Source organism: Macaca nemestrina, chromosome 15 (assembly GCF_043159975.1).
Source record: "Macaca nemestrina isolate mMacNem1 chromosome 15, mMacNem.hap1, whole genome shotgun sequence".
Taxonomy (NCBI): domain Eukaryota; kingdom Metazoa; phylum Chordata; class Mammalia; order Primates; family Cercopithecidae; genus Macaca; species Macaca nemestrina.
Window position 1 is genome coordinate 116,558,909 of NC_092139.1, and position 14,483 is coordinate 116,573,391.

General features: G+C 50.8%; 1 long non-coding RNA gene across 3 annotated transcripts; it reads left to right on the forward strand.

Annotated features, from left to right (window-relative positions):
- The first annotated feature begins 79 nt into the window (after positions 1 to 79).
- LOC139358759 (uncharacterized) lies at positions 80 to 8,607 on the forward strand. Of its 3 annotated transcripts, none has more exons than XR_011614238.1 (4): positions 80 to 244; positions 2,457 to 2,563; positions 3,187 to 4,712; positions 5,870 to 8,607. It is a non-coding gene; the product is annotated as an uncharacterized lncRNA (long non-coding RNA). The 3 variants fall into 3 exon arrangements; XR_011614239.1 differs by lacking the exon at positions 80 to 244 and having other exon boundaries at positions 251 to 2,563; positions 3,187 to 3,250; positions 4,454 to 4,712; positions 5,870 to 8,604; XR_011614237.1 differs by lacking the exon at positions 80 to 244 and having other exon boundaries at positions 251 to 2,563.
- Positions 8,608 to 14,483: the final 5,876 nt, after the last annotated feature.

The following is a 14,483-nucleotide window of genomic DNA, read 5'->3' on the forward strand; positions in this document are numbered from 1 at the left end:
AGGCAGAGGTTGTGGTGAGCTGAGATCACGCCACTGTACTCCAGCCTGGGCAACAAGAGTGAAACTCTATCTCAAAAAAAAAAGAAAAGAAAAAAGGAAATACCTGAGAGTGAGTAATTTATAAGGAAAAGAGGTTTAATTGGCTCTCGGTTCTGCAGGCTGTACAGGAAGCATGGCGGCATCTGATTCTAGGGCCATCAGCAGTTCAGAGAGGTGACATTACTTTCAGACTGGCCCAAAGCTGGTAAGTAGCAGAGACTGGCTGAGGGAAGAAGAGCCAGATGTCTACCCTTGATGCCAAGTCCTGCCCACACTGGCCTCACATCCAGCTCCCTGGGTCCTCAGGGAATTCAGCCCCCAGACGCCCTGCCCACCAGATGCAGCCGAAGCAAAGGGCAGCCCCACCCATGTGGCTCCTCAATGGGCTGCTGGTCATGTAGGACTCTCTGTATAGTTTAGGGTAGAGCTGGCCTCATGGAATGATTTAGGAAGTATCCCCTCTGCTCTCATCCTCTGAAAGAGATTGTAGAGAATTGATATCATTTCTTTCTTAAATGTTTGGTGGAATTCACCAGTGAACCCTTGAAGATAACTAATTAATGATTTAATTTCTTTGCTAGATATAGGCCTATTCAGATTGTCTATTTTTTCTTGTGCAGGTTTTGGCAGAATTGTGTTTTTCAAGGAATTGGTTTATTTCAATTAGGTTATCAAATTTGTGGGCATAGAGCTGCTCGTAGTATTTCTTTATTGTCCTTTTAATGTCCGTGGGGTTTGTAGTGATGTTCCATCTTGCATTTCTGATGTTAGTAATTTCTGTCCTCTCTCTTTTTTCATAACTAGCCAGGTTAGAAGTTTATCAGTTTTGTCAATATTTTCAAAGAGCCAGCTTTTGGTTTTATCAATTGTCTCTATTGATTTCTTTTTTCAATTTCATTGATTTCTGCTCCAATTTTTATTATTTATTCTCTTCTGCTTACTCGGAATTTAAGTTGCTCTTCTTTTTCCTAAGGGGGAAAGTTAGATGGTAGATTCTAGATCTTTCTTTTCTAGCATGGGCATTCAATGCTATAAATTTACCTCTAAGCACTGCTTTTCCTGCATCCCATAAATTTTGTTAAGTTGTGTTTTCATTTTTGTTTAATGGAAATATTTTTACATTTCTTTTGAGATTTCTTCTTTGACCTATGTGTTATTTAGAAGTGTGTTGTTTAATTTCTAGATATTTAAGGATTTCCAGCCTTTGTTTGTTATTGATTCTTAGCTTAATTCCAATGTGATCTGAGAGCAGGCATTGTATAATTACTATTCTTTTAAATTTGTTAAGATGTGTTTTGTGGCCCAGAATATGGTCTATCTTGTTTGACTTTTCATGTGAGTCTGAGAAGAATGTGACTTCTATTATTATTGGATGGAGTATTCTACAGATGTCAGTTATAGCCTATTGACAAATGGTGTTGAGTTCGACCTGGCTTTACTGATTCCCTTCCTGCTGGATCTGCTTATTTCTGATAGGCGGATATTGAAGCCCCCAAATGTAACAGTGGATCCGTCTCTCTCTCCCTGGAATTCTACAGTTTTTGCCTGACAGAATTGGATGCTCTGTTGCTGGGTGCATCCATGCTATAGTTTGTTATGTCTTCCTTGGTTACTGGCTTGTTATGTCTTCCTCAGTCATTGACTTGTTATGTCTTCCTGGGTCATTGATTTGTTATGTCTTCCTGGGTCATTGACGCTGTATCACTAAGTCATGGTCCTTGCCCTCCTTGATCATGTTCCAGATGATGGTCCTCTGCAGTCTGTCTGAGATAATGTCACCTGTGCCTGATTTCTTTTGATTAGTGCTAACGTGATACATCTTCACCTCTCTACTTGTCACCTATGTGTGCCTTTATTTTTATTTTTTTAAATTTTTTGAGATGGAGTCTCACATTGTCACCCAGGCTGGAGTCAATGGCATGATCTTGGCTCACTGTGACCTCCACCTCCCAGGTTCAAGAGCCTCCACCTCCCTAGTAACTGGGACTACAGGCACATACCACCACATCTGGCTAACTTTTTTTTTTTTTTTTTTTTTTTGGTACTTTTAGTAGAGACTGACTTTTGCCATGTTGGCCAAGCTGGTCTTGAACTCCTGACTGCAAGTGATCCACTGGCCTTGGCCTCCCAAAGTTCTGGGATTACAGGTGTGAGCCACCACGCCCGGCCTGTGTGCCTTTATTTTTAAGGTGGGTTCTTGTAGACGACATGAGCAGCAGCCCCCCGTTTTGCTTCCACAGTTTCAGGTATTGATGGTTTCAGCTCTCTGAGGCCAACCATGGTCCAAAAATATTAAATGGAACATTTCAGAAATAAAAACTCATAAATTGAAATGGTGTGCCATTCTGCATAGTGCAATGGGATTTTGTACCATCCCATTCTGTCCTGCCCAGAACATGACTTACTCCTCTGTCCAGGGTTTCCAGTCTGCACACTACTCACCCACTAGTCCCTGAGTAGCCATCTCAGCTATCAGATACAAAAACAAACAAACAACAACAACAACAAAACCACGTAACATAAGGTAAGTCCTCCCTTATAGTAAAATAGAAATTTGTAAAGTCTATGACAATCCTACAAATGCATGACAGCAAAGATTGTGATAGGAAGCGCTCAGCGAGCTGCTTTATCTGTGATGGTTTGTGAGCCACCATGCAGCTCATAAACCTATCAGGTGATAGGTTCTTGGAAACTGTGACTTTAACCCAAACAAAGCAGAACAAAACCAATTTTACAACTTGATTTTTAACAAGAGTTAAGTTCCAGTGGTGTATTTCTGGTCACAAACACTTCATCAAACTTCTAAATGAAGACCCAGAATACTTCTAGTATTAAACATTGAAATAAATTTAAGCTATACATACATTTAAGAAAGATTAATGAAAACAAGCAAGATGACTATCTAATTGTTGGTGAGTTGGTGAGTGGCGGTGGTCGTGTGCTGGTGGGTTAAACCAAAGAACAAATGTTTGCAAAGGGAAAATTGTAAGAGGCACCTCCTGTCCCCACACGGCTCACAAACCAGCAGAGACACGGCGGCTCGCCGACTGTTTTCCCTCCACGTCCTTTACTGCCACACATTTGTATAATTATCATAGACTTTACAAATTTTTATTTTACAATAATTTGTATTCATTCATTTTCCAGCATGCTTATTCCAGGTGAGAGCACAGGAAGGAACCAGCCCTGAACAGCTCGCCCTCCTCACCAGGTGACCCCCACACACCCTCACTCACTCACACCAGACCCATGTAGATGCACCAACTCACTGAGCGTGCACATCTGTTGGAGGTGGGAGAAAGCCGGAGCACCTGGAAAAAAACCCTCGCAGACAAGAGGAGAACATGCGAGTTCCACACACACAGAGGAGATGACAGGGAATCAATGTTCTTTTTCTCATCAACATTATAACAAGACAGCATTGGACAAAAAGATGTTGTTTGAGGATCTGCTGTGCATGACATGCTGGAAAAGGCGTAACTACGGGGCTAGTACAGAAATCAATAGTTGCTAAGGGCTGGTGGGGAGGGAGGGATGAAGAGGGGTCGCACGGAAGGTCTGGGGGCCCCAGATGAGGCTGCAGTGCTGGATTCAGTCCACGCACCTTATCAGAGCCCACATCACTGTGACAGCAAGCCCTGCTGTGACACTCAGGCATAGAGTGAGCCCTACTGTGAACCAGGGGCGTTGGGCCATAATGATGCGTAGATGTTTGCTCATCAGTTCCACCAAATACACCTTCTCATGGGATGAGTCGATAATGGGGGAGCCTATGCATTTGTGGGGCCAGGGGGCGCTGGAATATCTCTGTACCTTTGCTCAATTTTGCTGTTCTGAACCTAAAACTGTTCTAAAAGATAGACTTGCCCAGGCATGGTGGCTCATGCCTATTAATCCCAGCACTTTGGGAGGCTGAGACGGGCCGATCACCTGAGATTAGGAGTTCGAGACCGGCCTGGCCAACACAGTGAAACCCCGTCTCTACTAAAAATACAAAAATTAGCCAGGCATGGTGGTGGGTGCCTGTAATCTCAGCTACTCGGGAGGCTGAGGCAGGAGAATTGCTGGAACCCGGGAGACGGAGGTTGCAGTGAGTTGAGATCCTGCCATTGCACTCAGCCTGGGCAAAACAGCAAGACTCCATCTAAAAAAAAACAAAAAACAAAAAAACAAAAACAAGATAGACTTAAAATAAACAAACAGACAAACGCACCAGGGCTGACCCCTGGGAGCTGACCAGCTAATCCGGTCCATGAGCCTCTCATGAACTCACAGGGACTGGCGGCAGCGTGGAAGGCCTCCGTATACTGACCTGCCCGTGGATGCCGCTGCTCACCGCCATCTCTGGGAGGCGGCAGGTCCCTCGCAGAAGCGGGCCTGTGGAGGCATTTCTGTATCTATTTTTTTTTTCCAGGGAATTGTGTGTTCAGGCTGACATTAGCAGGCTGTGGTGTATGCACTGATTCCATTGGTGGCAGAGCTGAGTGACCGGCGGGCTCCACTCCCTTCCAGAAATGCACGCCCATGGCAGAGCTGCTGGCCTCCCTTAGTTCCTAGGAAGTGCTGGCTGTGAAACCTGAGCCTCCAGGCTGTCCAGTACTGGGCTGAGCAGCTGTCCCCACGAGACAGGTTGACGAGTCTGGATTTTGTGCCCAGAGCAACAGTGCAATGAGGTGACATGGAGTTGCTTTCAGTGAGAATGTGTCCAGTGAGAATGTGACCTCAGAGTGGTTTTGATGATGCTTGCATCTAAAGGTCCTGAGAAGTGTGCAGAGAGAGGGAGCTGGGAGGGCAGATGGGCGTGTGCGAGAGGAGTGGGGATAGGAGAGTGGAGAGTGCTCAGTGGGGTGGGGGCGGAGAGAAAGGGAGACGGAGAGAGAGGGAGAAAGTGGGGAGAGAGGAAGAAAGGGCGGAGAGAAAGAGAAAGGGTAAAGAGAGAGACAGGGATAGAAGGACATAGGGATGGAGAAAGCAGTTAGAGAGGGAGAAAGGGCAAAGGGAAATGGATAGAGGGAGAGAGAGGGAGAGAGCCAGAGGAAAAGAGGTGGGGACAGAAAGGGAGAAAGGGGAGAGAAGAAGATAAGAGAGATAAAGGGAGAAAGGAAGAGAATGGGGAGGGAGAGAGAGGATAGAGAGGAGGAAACAGTGGCCCTGGGGTGAACCTGGGGAGGGACACTGTCTCCTGGTCAGTAGTAGGAGCAGCTGTGGGTGGCAGTGTCATTACTGGGACAGGGAAGATGGAAGAACGGAAAATCGGAGGTGGGAGATGAGAGGAGCCGTAGCCACAGCGACAGCACCTTCCGAGCAGACAGTCCTGCCAGCTGCCTGGGCTCTGGGTAGGGTGTGGGCTCCACAGGCACCTCTGGGAGTCAGGGGAGTGAGTGGTGCTTAAAACCACAGGGAAGCTCAAAGCCACTTAGGGAGTCGTGGGCAGGGAAAGCAGCCTCAGAGACCCCAACTATGTGCAAAGGAGGGAGGTGAGGAGGAGCTGCAGAGACTCACCGGGAGCACCCGAGGAGCCAGGGGGCAGGGGCCATCACAGGCACCGTAGAACCTCCCCCGTCCAGGGAGAGCCACACAGGAGCTGTCCCCACAGGGGTTCCTCATCTGCTTCCAGAGCCCCACCATGGGCAGAGGGGCACATGAGAGGCCCACCTGGGAGGGGAGGCCCACCTGGGAGGGAAGGGCCAGGAGGGTCCCAGAGCCCCCTTGGGGTCTCTGCATCCATCCTGTTCTTTCTCCTCTTTAGATGGGAAAAGGAGGAGAGAGGGTGTTTCTGGGCTCTGTGCACCAGGTGACGGCTTGGTTGCTTTTCCTGCTTTCTCTCTAGTAACCCTCCAGGCCTCCCAAGATAGCACCGCCGGGAATCCCCAGCTGCAGACAGACGGCTGGCAGCTCCCTGGGCTCAGGAGATCTTCGCACATCCCTTCTCTCCCAGGGTTCCCACCTTGCAGACGGGAGGAGGTGGCTGAGGCCCAGCCAGCGCCCCCCACAGCCTCGCAGCAGATGGCTAAAGAGGAAGCCTGGCTCAGCTACGACTTGGGCCCACCAAGAAGGGACCACGCTCAATGGTAGAATGACACATGGGTGCTCTAACGGATTCTAGTTTTGTGAAGATGAACAAGCTCTAAGCAGGAGGACTTACGGGAGGTCAGCGGCTGGTGGCCCCGGCAGAGCTATCATGGACCTGTTCCATGAAGAAAGAGACGCAGATCTCTCTGTGGAAAGGTACAGGCTCTGCTGCAGGAGGAAAATGGCAACAAGAAGCCCAGCAGGTGACTTGATGGGACTCTGTGTAGCCCTCATGTGTGGCCACCATGAAGTATGGACCAGCCCAGGGGAGGGTTTAGTTGATGGGACTCTGTGTAGCCCTCATGTGTGGCCACCGTGAAGTATGGACCAGCCTAGGGGAGGGTTTAGTTGATGGGACTCTGTGTAGCCCTCATGTGTGGCCACCGTGAAGTATGGACCAGCCTAGGGGAGGGTTTCGGGTCCGGAGATCTTAGTTGAGAGCATCACTGCTCCAGAAATGACCACAGACAGTGTCATTCTGAACTCACCGAGGTATCTGTGGACCCCCGGCCCCATAGACGTGCTGGAAAATGGGTTCTGGAGCCCAGGTGGACACCGTTTTCATCTCAGATCTTTGGTCCTACGTCCACTCCGACGTAGACGTATCAGCTCCCTGCATCTTACTGAGACACAGGAGCCAGAAGGGCCCTGAGGTTTTCATCACAGTGCTCGCCCCAAGTGCCTCCCAGCTTTGTGTGAGATGTGGAGGCATGTGGCTTCAGGAGGTGGGAAATGGAACAGACACGCTGCAGAGTCTGACGGGGCGCTGAGCTCCTTCACTGCTCTGCGGAGACAGGCTCGGGCCTCATCTGTTATTGGCCAAGGGAAGCAAGGAACCAGGGGAGGTGTGAGGCGTGCACCAGAGGCACCCCTTGAGTTAGGGACGAAAGCCTGGCAGAGCCTGGAGCTATGGCATGTTTAATCTTGGTGCATGGGTGTCTGCAGGAGCAGAGGGCCCCTCCCAGAGTCAGATCTGTGGTCTGTCCCGGGCGTCCTCCTGGGCATCCTGGAGACTCACAACTCCCGGCCATGGCTGTGGTCTTCTCCCTCTGTCCTTGGGTCCCCCTGCAGTTGCAGACTGGATTAACCTTGAGGATGGACAGTGGTGGCCTGGCTGCTGATTGACAGCCAGGACAGAGCAAATATTGACTCCTCACCTCAGGAAAGGGGCCGACGTTCCTTCCGCAGGCACACGCTGATCTTGCTTCCGTGGGAATCGATAGAAACCTCTCGAGTCAATAAATCTTAATGTTCCTTTCAACAGAAATCCATGCACCTCACTGTTGTTACTTGCCTGGAATGCCGGGCGGGAGCAGGCCCGGGGTCTGCGCCAGTGATCAGAGGGTGGTTTAGCCTCAAAGCTTCATCAGACCCTCCTGACTGAGACGACTAAAGACCCCTCCCCTCGGAGGGTGCTGACAGCACCCCCCAACTGTTCACAGCCCACTGGGCCCATCCCTAAACCACCTCCTGCCTACAGGAACAGCATGGGGAGAGAACAATGGAAAAGCCACGTGCTGTCACCTGCCTGGGACAGAATCCCTCTTGTCTGCCAGGCAGGTGACTTGACCCATCCTTTGAGGGAACTTTGAGGAGTAAGACAAACCCTCACTGTGGAAGGCCAGAGGGTCCCCTGTCCTCCCTGGAATGATCCCCCAGCTCCATCTGCAGAGCCTCCCCTAGCACAGCCCAGAAGCTGAGAACCAGAGCCCCCAGGATACAGCGGGAGGGATACAGGCCACTCGGGGGGTTCTGGGACTCGGAACAGCCTGTCTGGAATTGGAGCATCGCTAAGAAGGAAGTTGAGGAGCCCTGGAGTTCCTGGAGTGTGGGTCTGTGGTCCTTAAACACATCCCTTATATTTAAAAATAGCCCTTCCTCTCCCAGCAGCTCTAGATCCTGCTGGCCAGCCGCGTTGTCAGATGAGTTCACTGAAAGCAGAGGTCGTCTTCCCAGCCATGCACCTCTGAAGCCCAAGGAGTTTCCATGACTTTAACCAGAGACTTGTGCAGCCAGAACTCCTCTAGCGCTGACACGGTTGGGTTTCGTGTCTCATCCAAATCTCATCTTGAATTATAATCTCCGTAATCTCCATGTGTCAAGGGAGAGACCAGGTAGAGGGAACTGAATGGTGGGGGTGGTTTCCCCATGCTGTTCTCCTGACAGTGAGTGAGTCCTCATGAGATCTGATGGTTTTATAAGGGGCTCTTCCCCCTTCACTTAGCACTTCTCCTTCCTACTGCCTTGTGAAGAAGGTGCCTTGCTTCCCCTTCACCTTCCACCATGACTGTAAGTTTCATGAGGCCTCCCCAGAGCTCTGAGTCAATTAAACCTCTTTCCTTTATAAATTATTCAGTCTGGGCAGTTCTTTATAGTTGTATGAAAAGGGACTAACACAAATGCCAAAGGGAGGTGAGGCTCATGGGTTTGGGTCTCATCAAGCCCTCATGTTCCCACCACTGCTGTGTGAACATGGAGGAGTTTGTCTTCCAGCTTAAGCTGGGCCTATGGGGATGGTCATGGGGCCCACATAACCCAGGACCTGGATCCGCTCTGAAAGAAAGGGAACAAGCTGTTAAGAATGACCCTGTCCAACTGTTAACTAGCCAGCACAGACATATGACACAGCCCACTATCGAGGAACGTGGACAGCTTCCCACTGGGACCATATCCCAGTCACCCCACTGTGCTGGCCTCTCCTCCCCTGATAGCACACGGCCCCTCTGGACAACAAGAAGATAGAGGTGGCTTAAGCCTGGCCAGCTGGACCCCTTCCCAGAGAGTGAGGCTCCCTGGCCTCTCCCTGGCCAGAGATTGGAAAGCATGAATATGGTCTCATGGAGAAAAGCAGGTGCAGTGGAGAAAAATAAATCCCTGAACAGAGACACAGAAATGAGAGTGCATGGAGGGAGGGACACAGAGGCCGAGCTGAGCTGGCAGGGCTGTGTGGGCTGACAGTCCCCTTTTTGCTCTAACAGAATCATGGACTGTCTTGAGTCTCCCTCACTACCAAAGTTGGGGTGGGATTTCGCCACTTGGGGGTGGGGAGGGTGGTGGAGAGCAGGAGCCTGGGGTTGCCCTCTGCAATGGCAGGTTCAGCCACAGCACCTGCAGGAGCAGAGGCAAGAGAAGCTTGAGGTGAGGAGCCACCGAGGAACAGAAGGGATCAGGGAGTACTTGGCACATCCCCCTATCACTTCCAAGAACTGGTTCTGCTGCCCTGGTCACGAGGAGCACCTCTCGCCACAGCAAAGGTTGGAAGAGCCATCTCAGAACCAAACATGTTTGTGCGTACCTTTGAGCCTGTGTGCATGTTAGGTTTTTAAATTGTGCCTTTCCACCAACATTCCTTAATCTGGGAGCTGAGGATGAATATGCATCAGGTGAAGAGGAAGGGAAATGCATTTGAGAGGGAGGAACCACCAAGAACCCAGGGACCACCAGCAATGGCAGCAAAGGGGGAACAGCAGGAGGTGAGATGAGTGAGAAAGGAAGCATCAGCTCATTCAAAGCTTTGAGGCTTTGCATGGAAGGTGACCTTGGTTAGTTGTGAGTCGGAGCCTGAGAAGTGGTCTGTGGTGGAGTGAAATGAGAAGCAGGTCTTCATGAAAGATCACTCTGGTGAGCGAGAAACTTGGGGATCAAGTGTGGAAGGGGGAACAATGTGGGAATGGACTTGGCTGGAGCAAAGGCCCCATATTCTGTTCCCTACAAGATCCTCCAGGGAGAAAGATGCCATAGTTCTCTGCTGGTTCCAGGAGAACCAGCTATCCATCCATCCATCTATTCATCCATCTACACATCCATTCATCCATCCATTCATCCATCATCCATCCATCCATCCATCTATTAATCCATCTACACATCCATCCACTTATCCACCCATCTACCCACACACTCATCCACCCATCCATCCATCATCCATCCACCTACCCACCCATCCATCTGTCCACCCACTCATCCTCCACTCAACTATCCATCCATCCATGCATCCACACATCATCCATCCACCCTTTGCCTATCCATTCATCCATATATCCATTATTCATTTACCCATCCATCCATCGTCCACCCACCTATCCACCCATCCATCCATCCACCCACTCATCCATCCACTCAGCTATCCATCCACCTATGCATCCACCCATTCACCCATCCATTTATCCATCTATCCATTATTCATCCACCTATCCATCCATTATCTACCCACCCAACAACCCACCAATCCACCTATCCATTCATCCATTGACCCATCCATCCATCTCCTCATCTATCCATCTACCCACTCATCCATCCATTCATCCATCCATCCATCCATCCATCCATCCATCTATCCATCCATCATTCATCTACTCACCCATCCAAGCATCCACTTATCCGCTCATTTCTTCCTTCCTTCCTCACCTTTGTTCAATGTCACATTCTGGAACAGGTGTTTCAGAGGCTATAGATGCTGCAGGTATCAAGGAAGAAAGGGTCTTGCCCTCTGGGACTTTCGTTCTGTTGGAGAAGCAAAAAAATAAATAAGCAAATTAAAAAACAACAACAGCAGCAACACTTCCCTGTGTGGTGGTTGTCTGAAGCTGAAAAGGGAGTGGCCTGAGCCTATTGGCTGGAGGGCCTGGCAGGGTCCACTGTGGGCTGAGGGTGTGAGATGCCACGAGAGGTAGTGGGCAGGGACCCAGCCTCACAGACATGGGTGCGAGCCACCCCACTCACACATCTCACGACGAGAGCAGGGTTTCCATGGGATTGGGAGTCTGTCCGCTTTATTTGTAAGAGAAGTCAGGCATTCCCCTTCCTCTTCTGTGGCTGGAGTCAGCAGGGACAGTCCATGGGGACCTGGGTCATGGGCTGGCACTGCCTGGAAAAGCTTGAGTAGATGGGGGCTTCCTGGCCTATGGTAGATGGGTAGGGGGGGCGGTCCTGCAGATGGATGGGGGGGTCCTACAGACAGATAATAGCTGATCCCAGAAGAGCAAGGCAGCCGTCCAACCAAGGGCTCGCAGGGGGCCACCCTGGACCAGGCCTCAGTTACTGTGCTCTGGATCCCTCTCTCCTAGATATATCAGCCAGGGGGCCTTTGTGGGGCCTTTGTGAGCCCCTCGGTGTCCTGACACAGTGCTGAGATTAATGCCATAAACTGGTAACGGGGAGAAGAACAGGGCCTGGACTTCACTGAAGAGCGCCCTATGCCCTAGCGTGTGTGTCTGTGTGCAGGGAGTGCACGCATATATTACAAGACACTGCCACAGCCCCACCCTGTGTTACCTATCCATCTGGTACCCAGGCAAGAGACCTGAGTGACCCCACAGCTTCCTCCTCATCTGCTGCCCAGGTGGGAAGAGGCCCGCTCCAGCTGGGGCCCTGAGAAGGACATGGCTCTTCCAGTCTAGCAGAGCAGAACCTCCCCTCTGTGGAGCCCTGCTTGCAGCAGCCAGCCAGTGGCCTTGTGCAGCAGGGACAGCTCGGCCTTGCACACTATGCCTGTGGGAGTGCACACTCACGGGCGCTCGCTGTTCAAGTGGGAAATTCAGGCTGGAGGGTGGCACAGGTGGCCCAGCAGGAGCCCTGGTAGGGAGCGGGAGCCCACCCTGCTCTAGTCTTGACAGGAGCTGGCATTTGTCTGGGGGGCTCAGGTTGGAGAGATGGCCTCAGGCCCTGGTCGGGGCTGCCTGTCCCCCGAGTGCATGAGGAAGACTTTAATATTGGCTGGGACACAAGTGAAGGCCCCAGTGATTAGGACGCCATCCATCTCAATATAACAACCATTATATCAGCGATTACCATCATCATTGTAAGTTCAGGATTTATGGAGTTTGTAATGATTATTTTTGTAATGTTAAGTTAGAGGAATTTTTGGCAATAGATCAATTTGAAAGAAATTGAAATACAGTTTTTAAGTGAGGAGCTCAGCAGAATTAAACAACAAAGTGTGTGCGAGCGTTCGTGCAGGCGTTTGTGTGAGTGTGTGTGCCTGGGCGTGTCCCTCGTCCTGCGCCTGACCAAGAACTGACTCCGTGAAAGTGGACGCAGGGACTTAGAGCAGGGCTGGCATGTGATTTGACTCCCAGACTCCGGGAGATAATTGACTGCCATCAGATTGAGGTTCAGACGTTGGGTCCTAAAAATGTCCCCAAGGACTGTGGGGTCCTGGGACTGTCCAGCAGGAAATTAATTACGAGCACAGGACAGAACTCTGCTTCTAGGGCTATGGCTGCCTCTAGACCAGGAGCCTCTACAGGAGGGACAGTGAGAAGGTCCTGTGAATGTGCTTTCCAAGGTGGCCTCGGGCCTGCCGTGCGAGTGCGTCTGAGAACAGCAGTGACTGAGCACTCCGTCCTTCCTGCCTCTTCCTACAGTGGCAAGTTTTCCTCTCTCCTCCCTCTGGCAAGGTTTTCCATGCCCACGCTGCCTTCTGCCTCTGCTGCCTGGCCTTTGACACCCAGTGGCCACATTGGGCTGTCCTCCTCTCTAGCTGTGCCTTCTCTCCTGTGGGCTCATCCTCTGTTCCGCCACAGGTGATAGGGCTGCTTAAGGACAAGGTGCCCTCTTTCTTTATGCCACCCCCACATCCTATCTGTGTGGTGCCATTTGTACCTGCAGCCTCAGGTGTGGGCCCCGTGCAGACAGCTCCTACCTTCTCAACCCAGTTCCTACCCAGCCCTGAGCTCCACGCTCTATCTCCGTCCATCCACCTGTCACAGCACCTGGCTCTGGCTCCACCTCACCCAGCTCAGACCCTCTGCTCACTCTGGGAACTGCACCACCACCATCCTGCAGATGATGTCAGAAACCCCAGGCCATCCATGGCCCTTCCCAAATCCTTCCCCTCTCCAAAGTCGGTCTAGCACCAAGGTTGGCCACTTCCATACCCGGGGCTGTCTTTCTGAAGACTGAGTCACCTACCACCAGCACCTTGCTCTGTCCACTCCAACCCCTAGGTCCACATCCAGCAGGACTCTGAGGAAGCCCGTCCTGAACCACAAAAGCTTTCACATCCCCTCTTTGTTCACACAGCCTTCAGCTTTTAAAGTCACCTTGTCACAGAAGCCTTTTCTGGTGTCTCAGATGAGGTCAGGTAGGGGTCATGGAGGTCATAGCTAGGGGTCAAATCCCCAGGTAGCAATCCTCATAGAACTGAGCTTCTCTCCTGAACAGAGCATGCTGCAGTTGCAATTTCACACTTGTTCCTGTGTATTTGAATAATTCTAGTCTATCCCACCATAGTGTAAACTCCGTGGGTTTGGAAATTATGTAAGTTTTCAAACATTGCTGTTTTCTCATTGCTTAGCATACAGCCTGCCCATAAGTGTCTCTCCATCCATCTGTCCCTCCCACCCTCCATCATTCATCCATCTGTCCTTCCTACCCTCCATCATCCATTCATCCATCCATCTGTCCCTCCCGCCCTCCATCATCTACCCATCCATCCATCCATCCATCCCTCCCACCTTTCATCATCCATCTATCCATCTACTTGTCTCTCCAAGCATCCATTAATCCATCCATCCATCCATCCATCCATCCATCCATCCATCCATCCAATGCCCCTCCCACCCTCCATAATCCATCCCTCCATCCCTCCCACCCTCCATCATCCATCCATCCATCCCTTCTACCCTCCATCCATCCACCTGTCCCTCCCACCCTCCATCATCCATCCATCCATCCATCCATCCATCCATCCATCCATCCATCCAATGTCCCTCCCACCCTCCATAATCCATCCATCCACCTCTCCTACCCTCCATCCATCCACCTGTCCCTCCCACCCTCCATCTATTCATCTATCCATCCATCCACCCATCCATATACTCACCTGTTGTCCCCTCCCTCCCTCATCCATCCATGCATTCACCTCTCCTTGCAAAAATTATTGAGTGCTGCATGCCCTGTATGGTATTTCTCATAGATAACTGGGTCGATACTCCCAACAAACTTATGGGGAAGTAGTGACTCTTGTTATTAAACCCATGTTATAGGAAAAAAACAAAACAAAACAAAACCCTGAGGCTTATGAAAGGTAAGAACTTGACCAACAAGTGAACATCAGAGCCCCAAGTCTGGGTGAGTCAGCTCCATGCCCACATCTCTACCCATGAAGCCCTCTCTGGATGCAGGCACCTGCACTGGTGTCTCAGCATATCCTGAAGCCTCTCCTGACAAGAGGTTGTACAGAGGACTCTCTGCAGATGAGAATCCCCATCCTGGCTCTTATCTTAGACCCAGTGGAGAAGCCTGGCTATACAGTGTCATCACTGTCATACCAGAAATGCACGGGCATCATAATCCACCTGGTATTATCTGGGTGACTTTCTGTGCCTTAGCTGGTATCTCTGAGCCCTGCTTGCTTGTGGTTGGAATGGGGG